This window comes from Nothobranchius furzeri, chromosome 7, assembly GCF_043380555.1.
Source record: "Nothobranchius furzeri strain GRZ-AD chromosome 7, NfurGRZ-RIMD1, whole genome shotgun sequence".
NCBI classification, from domain to species: domain Eukaryota; kingdom Metazoa; phylum Chordata; class Actinopteri; order Cyprinodontiformes; family Nothobranchiidae; genus Nothobranchius; species Nothobranchius furzeri.
In genome coordinates, this window is record NC_091747.1 from 48112818 (window position 1) to 48131459 (window position 18642).

Genomic DNA, 18642 nt, shown 5'->3' on the forward strand with positions numbered 1-18642 from the left:
ATTAATAAAATATTTAATCTATATTCTGCACATAACATCTAATTAAAACTAATAAATTCTACAGCAAAGGACCTTTAGTAGAAATTTAGACTGCATTTGCTAAAAGCATAATAACACATTAGCTGCGTGCACTTATGGTCGACTCTGTTTCCCAGCATGTAATTAACTGTGCAGTCAGTGGCTTGAAATCACCTGACTCTGTGTCTGCCTGTGGCAGTATCTTGATCCTAATGTTAGCTGACACTGGCCAGTGACTATACTGTGCTTACTGTACAGTCACAGAGCATCCACATAACCTAATTTCTAATGTAGTGAATGCAGGTATGTGGCTCTGCAAGAAAATGTTATGACATCCTAATTTGGTGGACAGTTAATGAAAAATAATGAGAAATTAATGTTTTTGTATGTAAATAGTGATTATCTGGTTTTATTTTATTTTGTGCTGCTTTCACACATGTGTATGCATCAGCAAGTGTTCGCTGACAGCAGAAATGTCACAAATGGGAATTTGATGCAACCCTTACACTGAAATTACCAGCATTAGCAGCATTTTGTGGGTCATGGCTGCAGTTGATGGATGAGGGAGCATTGGATTTGATTTACTCATCACCACAGCAGAGCTGCATCACAATAGTGCAGAATTTGGTGTCCCAGATTTCACATTTTTTTAAGGGTAATATAATGTGACTTATCTTTGAGGACAGGTGGAAATGGTGCACTTCTTAAGCTTGTTTGTTGACAAGCTCCAAATAGCTCTATAAATGCTGTAGTGTCCCATTCTAAAGGAGTTGTGATTTCTCAGTAATTTATAGTTATGGAGGCTGAGATATAAACAATGGTGCCCCTAATGAATTCTAAGGAATCAGCCTTTCTTTATGTAGATGTTTTAAAAGACTTTGGCATATTTTACACTCTGCCTGGCTTTCTACCAGGTGCGTTAGCAGCACATGCCGTAATAGATGTGTTTTCCCGCTAGCTAAGCCTTCCCACCAGGTGCATTTCAGACACAAATTGGCAGTGAAAGCAGATTAAGGTGTCTTTCCGGAGTATTTCTCTTATCCGATGGCACCATCTAGTGGCTGATAAGCATTTCACACAAATAATTTCTCCTTTTGTTTTTTTTTTAGATGGCAACTTCACGTTTCTGTTTATAAATGTGCTTCTGTAGCCGACAAACAGAGCTAAAACACATTGTTTTACAAGTATTATTCTCATGTAATGCTGTGTTTTCATATATTTGTATTTTAAAGACTTTCTTGTCCGTGAAACGTTTTTTTTATCATCTCTCTGCTTCAGCTGAGGTATTCCTTAAATTTGAAACAGCTAAATGGTAGTCTAACGCCATTGGTTAGTACTGGTTGGTGCTCAGTTTCCTATTGCACGGAGCTCTGCAGGGCAGGGGGCGTACTTAGCAAAAATAAATAAATATATAAATAGCCGTATTGCTTACAGTGTATCATGGTACATGATAAGATAATCGCTTTTATGGACTTCTGAAAAACCATACATAATTTCTTAAAGTAGAAAAGTCTGGAAAGCTACTTTAGTAATAAAAAACAATAAAAAGATTAATGCACTTTTAAAGTGATACAAGAGTTCAAACAAAACCACATAGGAACCCACCCTCCAAGGTAACCGCGTATATTATCCAAAATGTTCATCCAATTTGTTGGCTAGATGGATGCATGGATGGATGGAACGATGGATAAATGGAGGGGTGGAACTATGGCTGGATATATGGATGGATGGTGGAATGATGGATGGATGGATGGATGATGGAACGTTGGATGGGTGGAACAATGGATGGATAGATGGATGGATGGATAATTGAACACTGGATGGGTGGAATGATGGATGGATCGACAGACGGATGGACGGAACGATGGATGGATAGATTGATTATTGTCAATTGCTCATTAGTAGAATCTAGACCGTCAATGTTGCTTTGGCAAATGATGGTCTAGCAACGCTCCATTGGAACCTCACAGCTCCAGCCAGTATTGTGGCTGGCCATTCACAGTGTGTTTATTTAGAAAAACTATGTATTATTTAATGTTGTTTTAATGTTTCGTGTAGCTCTTCCACTATTTAATGGTGGACTGCCCCATTGACTGACATCCATAGCAATCCAATCACAGCTCTCTATTGAGTTGGTAGGCCAGTCACAGCACTCTGTTGCTGGGCGGGATGAAAGAAATATGGGGACGGCACATTTGAAACTTCTTTGGCATCAACTTTGGACTATTTAGACTTGGGCTTTTCTTTGAGTCAAGAGCAGATAGAGGTCCTTACATTTATTTAGAAAAAGGATTTATTTTCATCTTCTTTGATAGGGTGTGGCAGACTGCCTCATTGACTGACATCCATAGCGGTGAGTACATCGCATTGATTGTTGTCCAATAGCATGTGGAGACAGTCTGAAAGACAACAATAGACGCTGCCTGATGACTGAGAGTCGTCAATGGACTGTGGCCAGACTATATTCACATATATAGAATGGCTTGCCAGGCTATCGACCGATTACATAATGAATGAAATGTTGATTCTCAGATCTCAGCTTTGCATTCTGGTGGAAACGCACCCATAGACTATAACGGCGCCTAATGGCTGCATACCATGGTTCGTGAATGTCACGCAACCCTTACGTGTCAGGTGGAAAGGCCTGGATAGTCCAGGATTTTGCTTTAGCATGACAGCAAGGAGAGTCGACAGTTGGTGAAGTTTCAGATCTTAAAATAATTTATCATTTGTTAATAAACAATAAATAGAAAGCACACTTCAACAGATCATCTCCTGCAGCAGCTCACAAAGTTTAGGTCAGGACTTATACTTTGGGGTGTGTACCTAAAATTTTTGAGACAATCCCCAGAAATCTGAAAAATATGAAAACTGTTTCTTAGTAGTTTATTTTCACTTGTTGGAAAACTTGATAATGTATTGACATGAATTGAAATAACTAGACTGTATTATTTATTTTCTAAATTAGTCATTTTTATGTAGCTAATTTTTATTAACTTGATATGCTATGATTGCAGTTTGATACCCTTTTTAACAACCTGTTCTGTGGATGCATGAAGATAAAAAGCACTAGAAAATGCCAACGTCTGTTGCTGTCCACGCGTGTGATCCCATAGCTGTTGGTGGATGCGAGTTCTCATTATCTGGAGTAAAAACACATTGTTTCCACTGGAAAAATCCATTTTATTTCTATGGTGATGTTTTCTTTCCTTCTTCAATTTCCTTGACTTGCTTTTATGGATGGCTTTATTGAATGTTATAATGAAGAAGAAAAAAAACATGAGAGAAACGAGAAAGAAAATGTAATCTGTCACACTCCGCAATATCAAGGTTGGTGAAAATAGATGAGTTTGAAAGGTGTAACGTGACCTTTTATTCACATGGCATTATTATCCTCGGAAATTGCTCTTGGGCAACATCTAAAATCAGTTAGTCATTTTGTGTGTGTCTCTCTTGTTGCTTTTTATCCCATTTGTTTTGACCTACAACTGGAAAAGGAAATAAAAGAAAAGTTAAACTAAAAACCAGGAAAAATACATAATTGTGGACATATTTAGAGCTAAACCAAGATACACTTATTTTGTAACTAGGGATGTTTGAAATTGACTTTTTTACTGATATCCAATATACAGATGTAGTCTAAAGCCTAATTTATACTTCGTCTGCGTCAGGACGGACGCACTGAACGCCAATATCCGTCCTGGCGAGCCTGCTGGAGAGCCCTCGCAAGGACAGATGGAGTCGAGCTCTCTTTTCTAAACATCCGTCCGTCGAGACGGAGAACGCAAGCTTGTGATTGGTCAGGACGCCGCTGTCGTCTACAGCGCTGCCATTGTGCCCTCAGAAACATAAATAGAGTAGAGGATATCTAGCAGCAGACACGGAGCAGCTTGAAGAATTCCTCGCAGAAAAACTCTAAAAATATGAACAATTTATTTTACCCGTGACTGGAGGAGTGAAAAGATACACAGCAAAAGTTTTCTTCGTGGACGGAAATGACGGGAAACGTGGGTTTAGAGGTGGTGAGGGATAAATTTGTCCGTGTTAAAAAGTATCTTAGATACAAAAAACAATTCCCCGCCAGGACAGCAAAGGGCGTAGCACTGTTCTGTGGTATCCTGTCATGTATGTGGTCCAAGATAGTGTGTTTATATTATGTTTTTCTATATTTAAGAGACTTTTTAACACTGACAAATTTCTCTCTCATCCTCCTCCACCTCTTCATGCACTCGCCACCTCTAAACCCATGTTTCCCGTCATTTCCGTCCACCAATAAAACACTTCCTGCTCATCTTTTCACTCCTCCAGTAACGGGTGAATAAAATGTTCATATTTCCGTGAAGTATTCTTCAAGCTTCTCCGTTTCTGCCCCTAGATATCCTCGGCTCTCTTTTGTTTCTGAGGGCGCAATAGCGGCACTGTAGACGACAGCAGCATCCTGACCAATCACAAGCTTGTGTTCTCTGTCTCGACGGACGAATGTTTAGAAAAGAGAGCTCGACTCCGTCCGTCTTTGCGAGGGCTCTCCAGCAGGCTCACAAGGATGGATAATAGCGTTGTGTGCGTCCGTCCCGACGCTGGCGGAGAAGTATAAATTAGGCTTTAATCTTAATTTCCAATACCGATACCAATATATGTGGGGAAAATATTCATTTTAGATACATAGCATCATATTTCTCCTGTCATGCAAACTTAAACGGATATGTAAATTTTTCATTTTGTTAAATCATTTTTTGAGCCGGTGCTAAAATTACCCTTTACAGCAGCGAACCTCAAATGATCAGACCTTTCCACCCAGCCCTCTAACCCCTTTGGACCCTAATTCCCTCAATTGGGGGACTTTGGAGTTTAGCAGCAAATTTCTTGTCCCAAATATTAATAATTGTTGACATTCTCGAAACACAACTAAACTACGTTCAAAACAGTTCAGATAGAAAACAAAGCTATTTTAAATATTAATAAATTAAGATACAATAATACTTGAACTTTATTGTAGAAGAGCATCTGGCCGTCACGACATCGGCTATAAAAACTCCGGCCCTTGAACCAATTTAGTTGAGGACCCCTGCTTTACTGCGCTAATGAAATGTCACTCAGACCCTCACTGCCGTCTGTTGCCAGAATACCGCCTTTGCATCTTCAGAGTGCCGGGCCGGTCTGTTGGACATACCTAGCACTGCAGTCTGCCTCCAGCCCATTTCCTGCATGTTTTAGATCATGAAAACAGCTGATTTGTTTGAGTTATTGATGTATCACATCTCTAGAAACTGATGAAGGCTGAGGAGACATTTTAGCAGTTATATTAAGGTGTTAAAAAGACGACTTCATGGTGAGGAGATAAGTTTCTCTTTTACATTGACCACAGAAAATTAAAAACGGACACTAGGGGGTGCTAAAACCGAGAAAAACTGCTAGTATTACTATAAACTTTAAACATCTGTGCAAAATATGACAGCTGCTTCTGTCTAGTTGAACCATTTGTGTCAAAGAAACAGACGTTTTTCAAAGGCTAGACTTCAGACCTTTTATATTTTGGCCTTTTTAGTGAGAGGAGATATAGTTTGATAATAAACTGAAAAGGTCTGTAAAAGTCATGTCAATGAAAGAGTAAAAACTGATACAGATCATTACCAATATTACAATTTAATGATAATATCAGTCGATTATATCTGTTGATCAATAATATCGGACATCCCTAATGAGTGTAATTGGAAAAATGGTGGAAATTGCATTATTTTTTCTTACAAGAAGGCTTTATTTCATGCTCAGTATAGCTTTCTAGTATTTTCTGATATTTATTAATCAGCAAATTTGAATATATTTTTTCCCTTGAAAACCTTAAATTTAAATGAGTTTTAGGATATTTTGTCTAATGCTTCCCTAAATGATGACATTTCTTATAAAATATGAGGTAATTGTTCTGAGAGTCCACAAGACTACCATAATTAATAAAACAACTTTCAAATTAAAAGAATGTAACTTTTTAAACAAAAAGCAGAGATCTGAGCTTCCATTTTCCTCCTTGATTCCAACTATATGTCCGTGATGGATTCAGCCTAAACCGCACAAAAGCAATCTCGCTGGAGTCACGGCCTTTTGTTGTGGACTCAAAGCCGAGTGTCAGAGCTGCTCAGTTTAATCTTTTTTATTCCTTTTAAAGATCAAGAGATTTCCTGAATGAATACATTCATTTCTACGAGAAACGGAAGTGATACATTTTTAGCAGAGATTTTTTTTTCCGTGGCACGTTTTACTGCACTTGGAGCAACAAAAAGGAATTTAAATATAAATATTTAACAACAGATGCATTAAAATACATCAAATATACTTAAGAGTCCAGACAACATAATAATAGAGTTGCTTCTTTTGATTTTCTTTTTCTTTTAGTCGTCGATGCTTTTCCGCCTTCGTGACAACACACTGCCTTGCCTAGATTTAATGCCTTTGTTCATTTGTTTACTTTGCACAAATAGACCTCATCACTAGAGGAATTTGTCTCTGAGCAGTAACTCAACTGGGTCACTCCATTTCTCAGAAAGAACCCTGACAGTCAGCATAATTATCCTGGTCGTGACAAAAGAGCTGTCTGAAAAAACCCAGGAACATCAATCCGTCCACGAAAGCATAGTCACAACGTGCTACCTTGGTGTCAAACTCTATCCCGTCCTTTTGGAAAACCAACAATTTTAAAGCATCTTTGCAAACATGAGTTTGTTGCATAATGTAGAATGTTTCGATAACATCACTGATATTTTATTCTGTGCTTTAAACCAAGCCTGCAGAATCAGTGAAAGCACGTTAGGAAAGAGTAAACGTGTGCTTGCTTCTCATTTTACTCTTTTTGTGTCTGTGCATGAAACTAAAAGTGTCCCAGTCACTAGATTTGGAGACAACAGTTTGATATGCATATGTAATATATTTTGAAAAGTATCACACAAACCTTTATCGTTTCATTATTTTAACAGAGGTGCATTAAAGGTTCTTAGCCTTCTGACATCCCTAAAATGACTTCTGTGGAGTCTGGAAACATAAAAAATGTCATCTTCCTTAATGGCTTTGATAAAAATGTCTCACTCCATCATTCATCTTGCAGAATATCTTTCTCACCAGACAGTCAGAATGCATTTTCTCATCATTACTCTTCTTTACTTCCAGTTTTAGACCATTTTGTGTCAGTTTGTTTCTGCACATTTGCTCCCAGCTTGTTCATCATCGTAAAGGAGACATACTATGCAAAGGTCACCTTTTGCATCCTCATGCAAGTCTTTACTGCCTCTTTAAGCAGTCCAAACATGAAAAAAAATAAAACTTTAATCCGTTTTACGTCAGTGTTTGGTGTTTGGAATTATGTGCCTGAAACAAGCCGTTTAAAAAAAATCCCTGTTGTGATGTCACAAATGAGGAAATTAGAATAGAACCACCTCTCTCATGCTGCTGCCGGAGGAGGAGCAGCTCTACTATGAGCCCATTCCAGATATCTGAGTGTCTCAGCCTACATCAGCATGAGATGGGTATGGATGGGTGGGCTTGACCAGGTCCAACTGAAACAGTCAAAACTAAAACTGCTTTATGTGAGAGGGGTTTAATGCAAAAAACTTCATAAACATGTTTTGTATGAACTATAGAATTATTACAACTTTTCAAAAAAGCATAATATATCCTCAGTGAATGATGAAGTTTATTCAGGTTTTATTTTATATAAAATAATTTTTTCTGTGTTTTAAGAGAAACTAGGGATTTTTTTTAATCTCTAAATAGCTTAGGTTTTGTTTGGGAAGTATGACCTTGTTAGAGGAGCCTTGACCTTCATTTGCCTCATGCAAAGCCACAGGTCTCAACTGAAGAACAGTGGAATGCTCACTCTTGGTTGGGAGGGAGATTTTGCCTCAAGCAAAGAAGTTCAAGTAACTTGATATCTTGTCCACTTGTGATAGGCCAGAGTGAGAGATGAGGGCTCCATCTGCAGTAATGTGAGTGTTACACCAGTTTATTGTGGTGAAGAGAGAAGCTACATTGTCTTTTTTTATTCCAGTCATCACCTATGTTTATAAAATTTATATAATGACTAAAGGAAGTGACTGAAAGCTGATATATCAGCTGATATAGGCTGATCTCTGTAAGTGAATTTGGAGATTGAGAAGAAAAGGAGCTCCATCAGTTAGAAGTAAAGTCACTGCTCCTCCAAATCATACAGAGCCAGCTGAGATTTGTCACCTTCCTTAGGATGTTTTCCGGGCTTGTCCCTCTGGGTGGAGACCCTGAAGCAGTCCTAGAACTTGCTGGAGGGATATTTTTTCTCTAACCAGGAAATGCATGGGGATCCCTCAGGAAGAGCATTGCTAGAGAGTGAGGTCTTTGGGCTTTCCCTCTGAACCTGTTACCTCCATAAACATCTGAGAAACAGAAGAAGGTGGATATGTTTTACTTAAAGAACAGAAAATAATAATAAAAAAAAGTTGTATCAAATTCAAAAACTAATTTGTGTGAAAACCTGAAATTTTCACAATAGCTAATGATGCGGGCATTGTACCGGTCTGTCGTGGTGAAGAGAGAGCTGAGTTAGAAGGTGACGCTCTCGATGTACCAGTCGATCTACGTTCCTACCCTCACCTATGGCCACGAGCTTTGGATAGTGACCGAAAGAACGACATTGCGGATACAAGCAGCCGAAATGAGTTTTCTGTGAAGAGTGGCTGGGCTCTCCCTTAGAGATAGGGTGAGAAGCTCAGTCATTCGGGAGGGGCTCCGAATAGACCCGCTGCTCCTCCACATCGAGAGGAGCCAGTTGAGGTGGCTCGGGCATCTGGTCAGGATGCCTCCTGGACGCCTCCCTGGTGAGGTTTTCCGGGCACGTCCAACCAAGAGGAGACCTAAAGGTAGACCCAGGACACTGTGGAGGGACTATGTCTCTCACCTGGCCAGGGAACGCCTTGGGATTCCCCCGGAGGAGCTGGCCCAAGTGGCTGGGGAGAGGGAATTCTGGGCCTCTCGCCTTAAGCCGGGCGTACACTGTGTGACTTTTTCACTTTTTTGAGCCGATTTTCCACTTGTGCGAGAATCCACAAGATCGGGGTGAGTTTTGCGCTGAGCGTCGTATAGTACACAGGGGGTTACGAGAGGCGATTAACACCACGTGACCAGCTACTGATCAGCAATCGTGAGCTCGCACGGGCTTCTGGAGTGTTTGATATTTTGCTCATTCCTCGTGAAGTTTGAAGCGGCGCAGCGAGCAGCTGCGACCCAAAATGTACCAGAACCGCTCACGGTGCATGCGCAATCATGCATCAACACCGCTCACCCGCTATTTCCCTAATAACACACGTTGTTCGTTTTTATTTCTAAACTTTTTTTTTTACACACAGTGACAAGGATTGTCAAGAAAGTGTGTTTGTCGTGTTCATGTCAAATTAAACTGATCACAAAACACAGATTTACTTTCTTTATTTTGTTTTCCTCATCCAAGCCCCATAAATCCCTGTGTGTGTCCCCCTGCAGCACTCCCGAAGGACAACAGGCAAGACAAAAAAGTCTGACGTGTTGTGTAAAAACTGCTATTTTTAGCATATTTGTAGGTCTGACGTGTTGCTACCAGACGTACAGTGTGAGCAGTCGGGTCGCATCCGAGAACTGGGTCGTATGTGAGCACATGACTCGTGAGATCTGCCCTGCGAGGAAGTCGTACAGTTTGAGCTGAAGCTGAGTGCTACGAGTGAAAAAGTCGCACAGTGTCTGCCTAGCTTTAGGCTACTGCCCCCGCGACCCGACTCCGGATAAGCGGATGAAAATGGATGGATGGAAAAATAGGCAAAGTGTGGTTCTTTTATTCTTTCACGCTGGAACACACTCTGGTCTAAAACAGCTCATATCCACCAGGTTGGATATGGAATATTAAATAATTTTCTATCATTTAATGCTGGTTGATTATAAACCTTTGGAACTTTGCTAAACCTCTGACCTTGATCATTATATAGAAAATCTCAAACATACCACTTTCATCCCTTACTAGACTCTTCCTTCTGGCAGCAACCCAGCAGCGACAGTCTTCTTGCACTGGGACACATCGATTCTCCTGCTTGCTTTAAAACTTTGGTGCAATAAGTCAATGTTACTTTGCATTTAACGCCACGTTTGTTTACTTGCTTTCATCAGCCACAAAGCTCAAGGTGACGTAGAGAACATTAAAGATGGATTGGAGCACTGCAAGGCTGCATATAGTTGGTTGAGTGAGAAAGGAAAAATCTATCCTTCATTTATCACATTAGAAGAGACAATAAAAGTTTTCTACATCGTCCAGTTAGATTTAAAATGCAGCAACATGTAAAGCTGTCTCATGTCCAAAGAAGGTGCAAAGGTTAAGAATAATTTAAAAAAATGCGTCTAGAAAAATGTATCCTACTTTTTAATTCAGCGCAGGCATTAATGGTGCATTAAAATTCACACTGTGGCTTTATACTCTGTTAATCAGTATCCAGTCCATGGATATGCTTTAGGTGTTAGGATGCCAATTATAAGACTTTTGTAATCAAAGAAACTCACAATAAAAAGTAAGCTGGTGACACTTCAATTAACTCCTGGCACTAACTTTAAATTATTAAACCAGCTCACTAATAAAACCTAGAGCCATTAATGTGTAAAAAGAAAAAGGTGATGCTGTGTAATGGATGGTTAATTAGCTCCCTGCATAGAAAAATAAAATAACTGATTAAAAGATTAGCTTCTTCATCAAAGCCAGTCCAGTTGGCTGATGCAGCATGATGAGGTTTGACCAGACGGGTAGAGACACAAATGGGTCAGTCAGCTGCAATGGTCATAATCCATAACTACAGCTTTATGAGTACTTGTCACAGTAGGCCATACCTGGCAGACACAATAGCTGTTAGAAGCTCTGCTTTGTAAGCTAGCAGCACTCAGAATCAGCGTGCTGCTAGTCAGGTGCACTGTACGCACATGCTTGTGTGTGGTGAGTGTTTGTGTGGCTCGCAGAAATATGGCCCACATGACCCAACTTCAGCTTTTCAGCTTTAGTGCCGCGCTGCAGACAGCTGTGCCACTAACACATGGCCGTGGATCACTGTGAGGGCCTTTTATTTAGGTCACATTCTGCTTCAGCAACCAACAGAAGTGATCTCCATCTACTGTCTTTAGTTGGACTTAGCTCTGCAAGAAATGCATGTCCTGGTGATACGTAGGGTTTTTGGGCTCATTTTTCCGTGTTTGTTGGGGGGTGACCACTTTGTTTTTTATTTTTGATCCCACGATTAAAGCTGGGGTACATTGTGGGATGTCATCAAGGAGAGGAGGAGGAGGTTATTTTAAGTTGAAAACTATAGCTCCTATATATCTCCTTCTGCAAGGGGCTGAAAGTCATGCCTCATATGGTAAATGGTAAATGGCCTGCAGGGGCGTCGGACTGGGGGGGAAAGGGTACCGTTTACCCAGGGCCCACTGCAGGGAGGGGCCCTGAGACAGCTTTGAATAAAATGTTTTATTGTTGTTGTTTTTCCCCCCAACTTACTTAATGTCTTAATAAACTTCCCTTTACCTGGATAAAGAGGTTAAGAAACAGAATTTCGCCTTAAAAATAATAACTGAATAACCTCTGAGGCATCTATCACCCCTTAAAAATGTGCAAAGTGGTTTAGTCCACACCAGCGGCCAGGGGCTGCACGGCTGCATGTACAGCTATGAGACATCGCAGATGCTGACAGCCAGAGCTGGAGGCAGGAGAGTCAGTCATGTCTTTTCCCAAGAAAGGGAAATCTGGCTTCCAGAAAAGAAAAGAAAAGAAGGAGAAGTAGAAAAAGTTAATTGAACAGAAGCAAGTAGAAGGAAGGAGAGCAAGGAGAGCAGCAGAACACAGTTTTAGCTATTAGCTAGCTCTCAGAAGCTGAATTCATGTTAGGTGTTCAGTGTTAAACGCCTTTAGTTTCACCATCAAGATCAAATATAAATTAATTAGTGTTATCAGTGAAAACACTAATATATATACAAATATACATATATATATATATATATATATATATATATATATATATATATATATGTATATATATATATATATATATATATATATATATATGTATGTATATATATATATATATGTATATATATATATATATATATATATATATATATATATATATATATATATATATAAAATCTGAATTATTATCGCGGGCGGCCGCCGCCAATTAATTCGCGGACCTCGCAGTAAAAACAGGTTCAGTCTGTGTGGATATTTCAGCTCCTTCCCAGTCATGGACCAGGACAAACTTGGTATCGATGGATTCGTGGTAATCTCAGGAATGTGAAGTTGCCATTGTTTTTCTTTTAGCATGATGACACGGGTGTTAGAGGATTGTTATTGACTTGGTTAGATATTTTAAGCCTATTTTAATTTTCTTTATATTTGATCTTGAAAACGGACAATCTTATAATTTGGCTGATAATGCAGGGATTATAAAATTTAGAGTACATTACATTCACAGAGAGAACCTGGTTTATTTCATGTCATATGTATTTAATATATCAATACATACAGTGGGGCAAAAAAGTATTTAGTCAGCCACCGATTGTGCAAGTTCTCCCACTTAAAATGATGACAGAGGTCAGTTATTTACATCATAGGTACACTTCAACTGTGAGAGACAGAATGTGAAAAAAAATCCATGAATTCACATGGCAGGATTTTTAAAGAATTTATTTGTAAATCAGGGTGGAAAATAAGTATTTGGTCAATAACAAAAATTAACTCAATACTTTGTAACATAACCTTTGTTGGCAATAACAGAGGTCAAACGATTACTATAGGTCTTTACCAGGTTTGCACACACAGTAGCTGGTATTTTGGCCCATTCCTCCATGCAGATCTTCTCGAGAGCAGTGATGTTTTGGGGCTGTCGCCGAGCAACACGGACTTTCAACTCCCTCCACAGATTTTCTATGGGGTTGAGGTCTGGAGACTGGCTAGGCCACTCCAGGACTTTCAAATGCTTCTTACGGAGCCACTCCTTTGTTGCCCGGGTGGTGTGTTTGGGATCATTGTCGTGTTGGAAGACCCAGCCACGTTTCATCTTCAAAGCTCTCACTGATGGAAGGAGGTTTTGGCTCAGAATCTCACGATACATGGCCCCATTCATTCCTTCCTTAACACGGATCAGTCGTCCTGTCCCCTTAGCAGAAAAACAGCCCCAAAGCATGATGTTTCCACCCCCATGCTTCACAGTAGGTATGGTGTTCTTGGGATGCAACTCAGTATTCTTCTTCCTCCAAACACGACGAGTTGAGTTTATACCAAAAAGTTCTACTTTGGTTTCATCTGACCACATGACATTCTCCCAATCCTCTGCTGTATCATCCATGTGCTCTCTGGCAAACTTCAGACGGGCCTGGACATACACTGGCTTCAGCAGCGGAACACGTCTGGCACTGAAGGATTTGATTCCCTGCCGTTGTAGTGTGTTACTGATGGTGACCTTTGTTGCTGTGGTCCCAGCTCTCTGCAGGTCATTCACCAGGTCCCCCCGTGTGGTTCTGGGATTCTTGCTCACCGTTCTCATGATCATTTTGACCCCACGGGATGAGATCTTGCATGGAGCCCCAGATCGAGGGAGATTATCAGTGGTCTTGTATGTCTTCCATTTTCTGATAATTGCTCCCACAGTTGATTTTTTCACACCAAGCTGCTTGCCTATTGTAGATTCACTCTTCCCAGTCTGGTGCAGGTCTACAATTCTTTTCCTGGTGTCCTTCGAAAGCTCTTTGGTCTTGGCCATAGTGGAGTTTGGAGTCTGACTGTTTGAGGCTGTGGACAGGTGTCTTTTATACAGATAATGAGTTCAAACAGGTGCCATTAATACAGGTAACGAGTGGAGGACACAAAAGCTTCTTAAAGAAGACGTTACAGGTCTGTGAGAGCCAGAGATTTTCCTTGTTTGAAGTGACCAAATACTTATTTTCCACCCTGATTTACAAATAAATTCTTTAAAAATCCTGCCATGTGAATTCATGGATTTTTTTTCACATTCTGTCTCTCACAGTCGAAGTGTACCTATGATGTAAATTACTGACCTCTGTCATCATTTTAAGTGGGTGAACTTGCACAATCGGTGGCTGACTAAATACTTTTTTGCCACACTGTATCAGCAAAGCTTAACATCATGAACCATGACAGACATGACTGAAGAGCAGATGAAGATATCATGCCAGGCACTGATGAGAAAACATTACAAGGATCTCACAGCTGAATTTGAGAATGAGATGCTACACCTGAGAACAATATATGGTGCCACATTCCCACACATTTGGTCTCCTCTTGAGCTGCTTAATGCCATCTACAGGATGCAATTACAGAGCATTTTTAGAGAAGTTTGTATTAAACTGAGGATATTTTGCACACTACCTGTGACTGTTGCTGGGGGTGAACGGGCTTTTAGCAAACTGAAACTGGTGAAAAATTATTTGAGATCAACAATGTCCCAGGATAGACTGAACAGCCTAGCTCTTCTTTCTATTGAAAGCCAATTAGCCAAAGGATTGGACTTTAAAGATCTCATAAGTGATTTTGCTAACATGAAGACCCATCAGTGGGCATTTACTGGAAAATAAATTCCAGGATTTTTGTTTGAACACATTGTTGGCAATAATTATATGTGAAGTCTGGGCATTTCACTTTTATTATGCTGGCATTTGTATTTGCTCAATATAGAGGTTAAACTAAGATCATATTTATTATCTTGTCTTATAGCATGACAAAAAATGTGTAAGAGAGATATTAAGTAGAGCATGGGGGCCCACCTAGAAGACTTGTACCTAGGGCCCAGAATTTGGTGCTACGCCCCTGATGGCCTGTATTTGATATAGCGCCTTCTAGAGTCCTGGAACCCCCCAAGGCGCTTTACAACACAGTCATTCACCCATTCACACACACATTCACACTCTGGTGGGGATGAGCTACAATGTAGCCACAGCTGCCCTGGGGCGCACTGACAGAGGCGAGGCTGCCGAGCACTGGTGCCACCAGTCCCTCCGACCACCACCAGCAGGCAAGCTGGGTTAAGTGTCTTGCCCAAGGACACAACGACAGTGACAGACTGAGCGGGACTCGAACCTGCAACCTTCCGATTACGGGGCGAGCACTTAACTCCTGTGCCACCGTCGCCCCACAAATACACAATTAGCCTTGTAGCCTAGCGCTAACAGAGTGCCGCTCTGGTTGCCTGTTTTCAGTTTCCTGCTCAGACACACCAAATTAATACCTCCTCAGCTGTCATCGGGTTTTGCAGGAGCAGGAATCCAGCTTTTGTGATGCTAGCACACCCCTGCTAACACTACAACAGGCTAAAACTATGTGATCACTTTTCTCTGTTAACCCATAATAAAGACATTAAAGAACCAAACTTCATGAATGTTTTTTGTGACTAAGAAGTATCTGTTCCAATCGCTCTAACAGAGAAAAATCAGAGCTTTAGAAATAACGGGACACTCAGTAGAGCCATTATATTATATTTTTTACAAGTGTATGTAAACTTCTGACCACAACTGTGTGTATATATATATATATATATATATATATATATATATATATATATATATATATATATATATATATATATATATATATATATATATATATATATGTATATATATATATGTATATATATATGTATATATACATATATATATATGTATATATACATATATATATATGTATATATACATATATATATATGTATATATATATATATATATATATATACACACATACATACATATATATGTGTGTGTTTTTTGTATTTATTTATTTATGTATTTTTATGTATTTTTAGACGATAGCAACAATTAGTTAACTTACATTTAAAAAGGGAAATTTGCCCCTGAAGTAGCTGCTGGCTCCTGATCCGCCATCCTTTTGAAAATACCGTGCTGTATTTGAACATTTTTGACTGAGAGAAGGCAACAAGACAGCTAGCGAAACTGCAGACAAATGGAGGACAGACTCCATGGTAGCACATGAACATTGGAACATGCCTTGGCGGTTCCTGATGACGTATCTCTTAGGCAACCGGGACGAGACCAGGACATCAAGGCGAGGTTCCTTGGCATTGAAAAACGCCTCAAGTCTCTGGGCAATGCCATATTAGATGTCATGTTTCCTTCTACGGGAGCCTGTGAGGGCAAAACACATTTGTAACAAGTGGTTACTAAATTTTCTCCATTCATAAACTTAGTTTTACACATTTACCTCTTCGCTCGTTGCCAGTGATGAAAGGCAGTCTGATGTACTTGTCATTTTGCTCGAGGTTGAATGATCTAATGGCCCTAATGGCCATCTGTTGGGAAGGTCTTAGTCGTGAACAAAAATACAGATTGCTTGCACAGATTTAGGCATGTGCTGCCTCCTATTGCCAGGATAAAGTAAGTAAGTAAGTAAAACTTTCTTTATATAGCACTTTGCACAGATAAAATCACAAAGTGCTTCACAACATACATGAAAAGGCAAAACAGGACAGGAGCACAAGGTCAACTTACATAAAAGCTTGTCTAAATAAAAGTGTCTCCAGCTGCTTTTTAAAAGAATCAACCGAGTCAGCCACATGAAGAAACAAGGGCAGGGTGTTCTAAAGTCTGGGAGCTACAGCTTGAAAGGTCAGGTCCCCTCTAGTTTTAAATCTGGTCTTGGGGACCTTCAGTAGGTTTTCACCCGAGGACTGTAGAGTACGGCCAGAAGAGTGAGGGATTAAAAGGTCTGATAAATATTGTGGAGCTTGTCCATTAAGAGCTCTAAAAGTCCAAACTAAAATTTTAAAATCAATTCTGAACTTGACCGGTAGCCAATGTAAAGAAGATAAAACCGGTGTTAGGTGAGCCCTTCTATTGGTTCCTGTTAAAAGCCTTGCTGAGCGTTCTGGACCAACTGGAGATGACTGACATCTTATTTGTTAAAACAAATAAAGATAGAATTACAATAATCTAAACGAGAAGAAATTAAAGCATGGATAATCATCTCCAAGTCCGATTTTGAAGTAAAAGCTCTCAATTTGGAAATGTTTCGCAAATGATAAAAGCAGTTCTTTACTAAATGTTTTGAGTGGCGGCTCAAAGACATGAATTGGTCAAAAAGAACACCAAGGTTTCTGAGACTGGTCTGGACTGAGGAGCTCAGGGAACCGAGGTGTTGTTTAATTAAAATCACTTTCTGTTCAGGAGCATTGATCAGTGTTTCAGTCTTGCTTGAGTTCAACTGAAGACAGTTACGAGCTAGCCAGTCCTTAATACACTTAATGCAGTCTAGTAGATCAGCTAACTTGTTAAACTCTGTGTCCTTGAAAGAGCAGTACAGTTGAATGTCATCCGCATATAAATGGTAGGATACATTAGTAAAGCTTTTAATAATCTCCCTAAGAGGGCAAATATATAAAAGAAACAAACTTGGACCAAGGACTGAGCCCTGGGGAACACTGTGAAGCAAAGATATGACTTCAGACCTAATCTTGTTTACACATACAGATAATGTTCTGTTATTTAAATAGGACAGACTCACTTTAATTGAATGCAGTTGAGTTAGCCTTCAAGCTAGGTTAGTGTGCTAAGCTGACTGCGTCACCCCATAGTGCATGCTGGGAACTGGAGTGCTTCTCCTTGATTGACAGCTCCCTCTTGGTTTTGCTTTAGAGACCAAAGGAGGTAATTTGAAAATGATAAATTATGAAAAAGTACCTACTTTATATCATAGAACAGGGTCTCATATTCAAATGTAAGCATTTTAAAAGTTGCTTTAAATATTTTAAACTATGTACCCCAGCTTTAAGGAGTAGCTTAATACATTGGCTTAATTCTCTCCCCAGTGATTTAATCCTTTGCCCTGGTACTGTCAAAAAAATTGCATGAATAAGTGCCCATTTTCTGGTTTTTGGAGCAAGAAAATAAATGCTTCTCACTTTATGCAAACAAATCTTGCATTTGACCTCTACTTTGTCATCTAATTCAGTAAAGACTTTACGTTCTACTCTAGCTAACTCATTATTTACTCTTACATTTTTTTTTATCTCCAACCTTGGCTTTTGGAGGTGTATTATAAATTGTGGTAATGAGTTGCACGCTGAGGTTCAGCCACATTGCTGTCACAGTGCCACAATGGACACTTATTTTTTCCACTGTTCATTTCACGCTGAGTCTATTGAAAACAGTGTGGATTCAGCAGTTAGCCAGCCTTGGCCTCAGATGATTAAAGGCAACAGTTTTAAGGGTGCTGATGGATGCAGTTGTTTTCTTGACACCTTGTGAGAGAAAGGTCATTTATTCCAGTAGCCTCTCCAAACCCAGAAGCTGTCCCTAGGGTTTAGCGTTCAGGTAGTTTTTCTTCTATAAAACTGAATATGAAAGTGTGCATGCATGCACTTTTATTCCTATATTCACTGTTTTGTAAAAATACTAGCAAAAAAGTCTGAGACATTGTGCTGATCTGAATAAGTACAGACTCGGCATAAGTTAGTGTTTCCTTGGAGCTTTTTTGATGCTTCGTTTTATGTTATGCTTGAATAAATATAGCACAAACTTTGTTTTCTTCTCTCTGCTTGATCCAGCTGTCACTTCTTTATTGAATTCCTCCAGACCAAACACTAA

The 18642-nt window shown here is 39.7% G+C and overlaps 1 protein-coding gene across 6 annotated transcripts in view; it reads left to right on the top strand.

The window, feature by feature from the left end:
- dlgap1b (discs, large (Drosophila) homolog-associated protein 1b) overlaps window positions 1-18642 on the top strand; it is a 171905-nt gene that overhangs the window by 99709 nt on the left and 53554 nt on the right. The window lies entirely within an intron of this gene.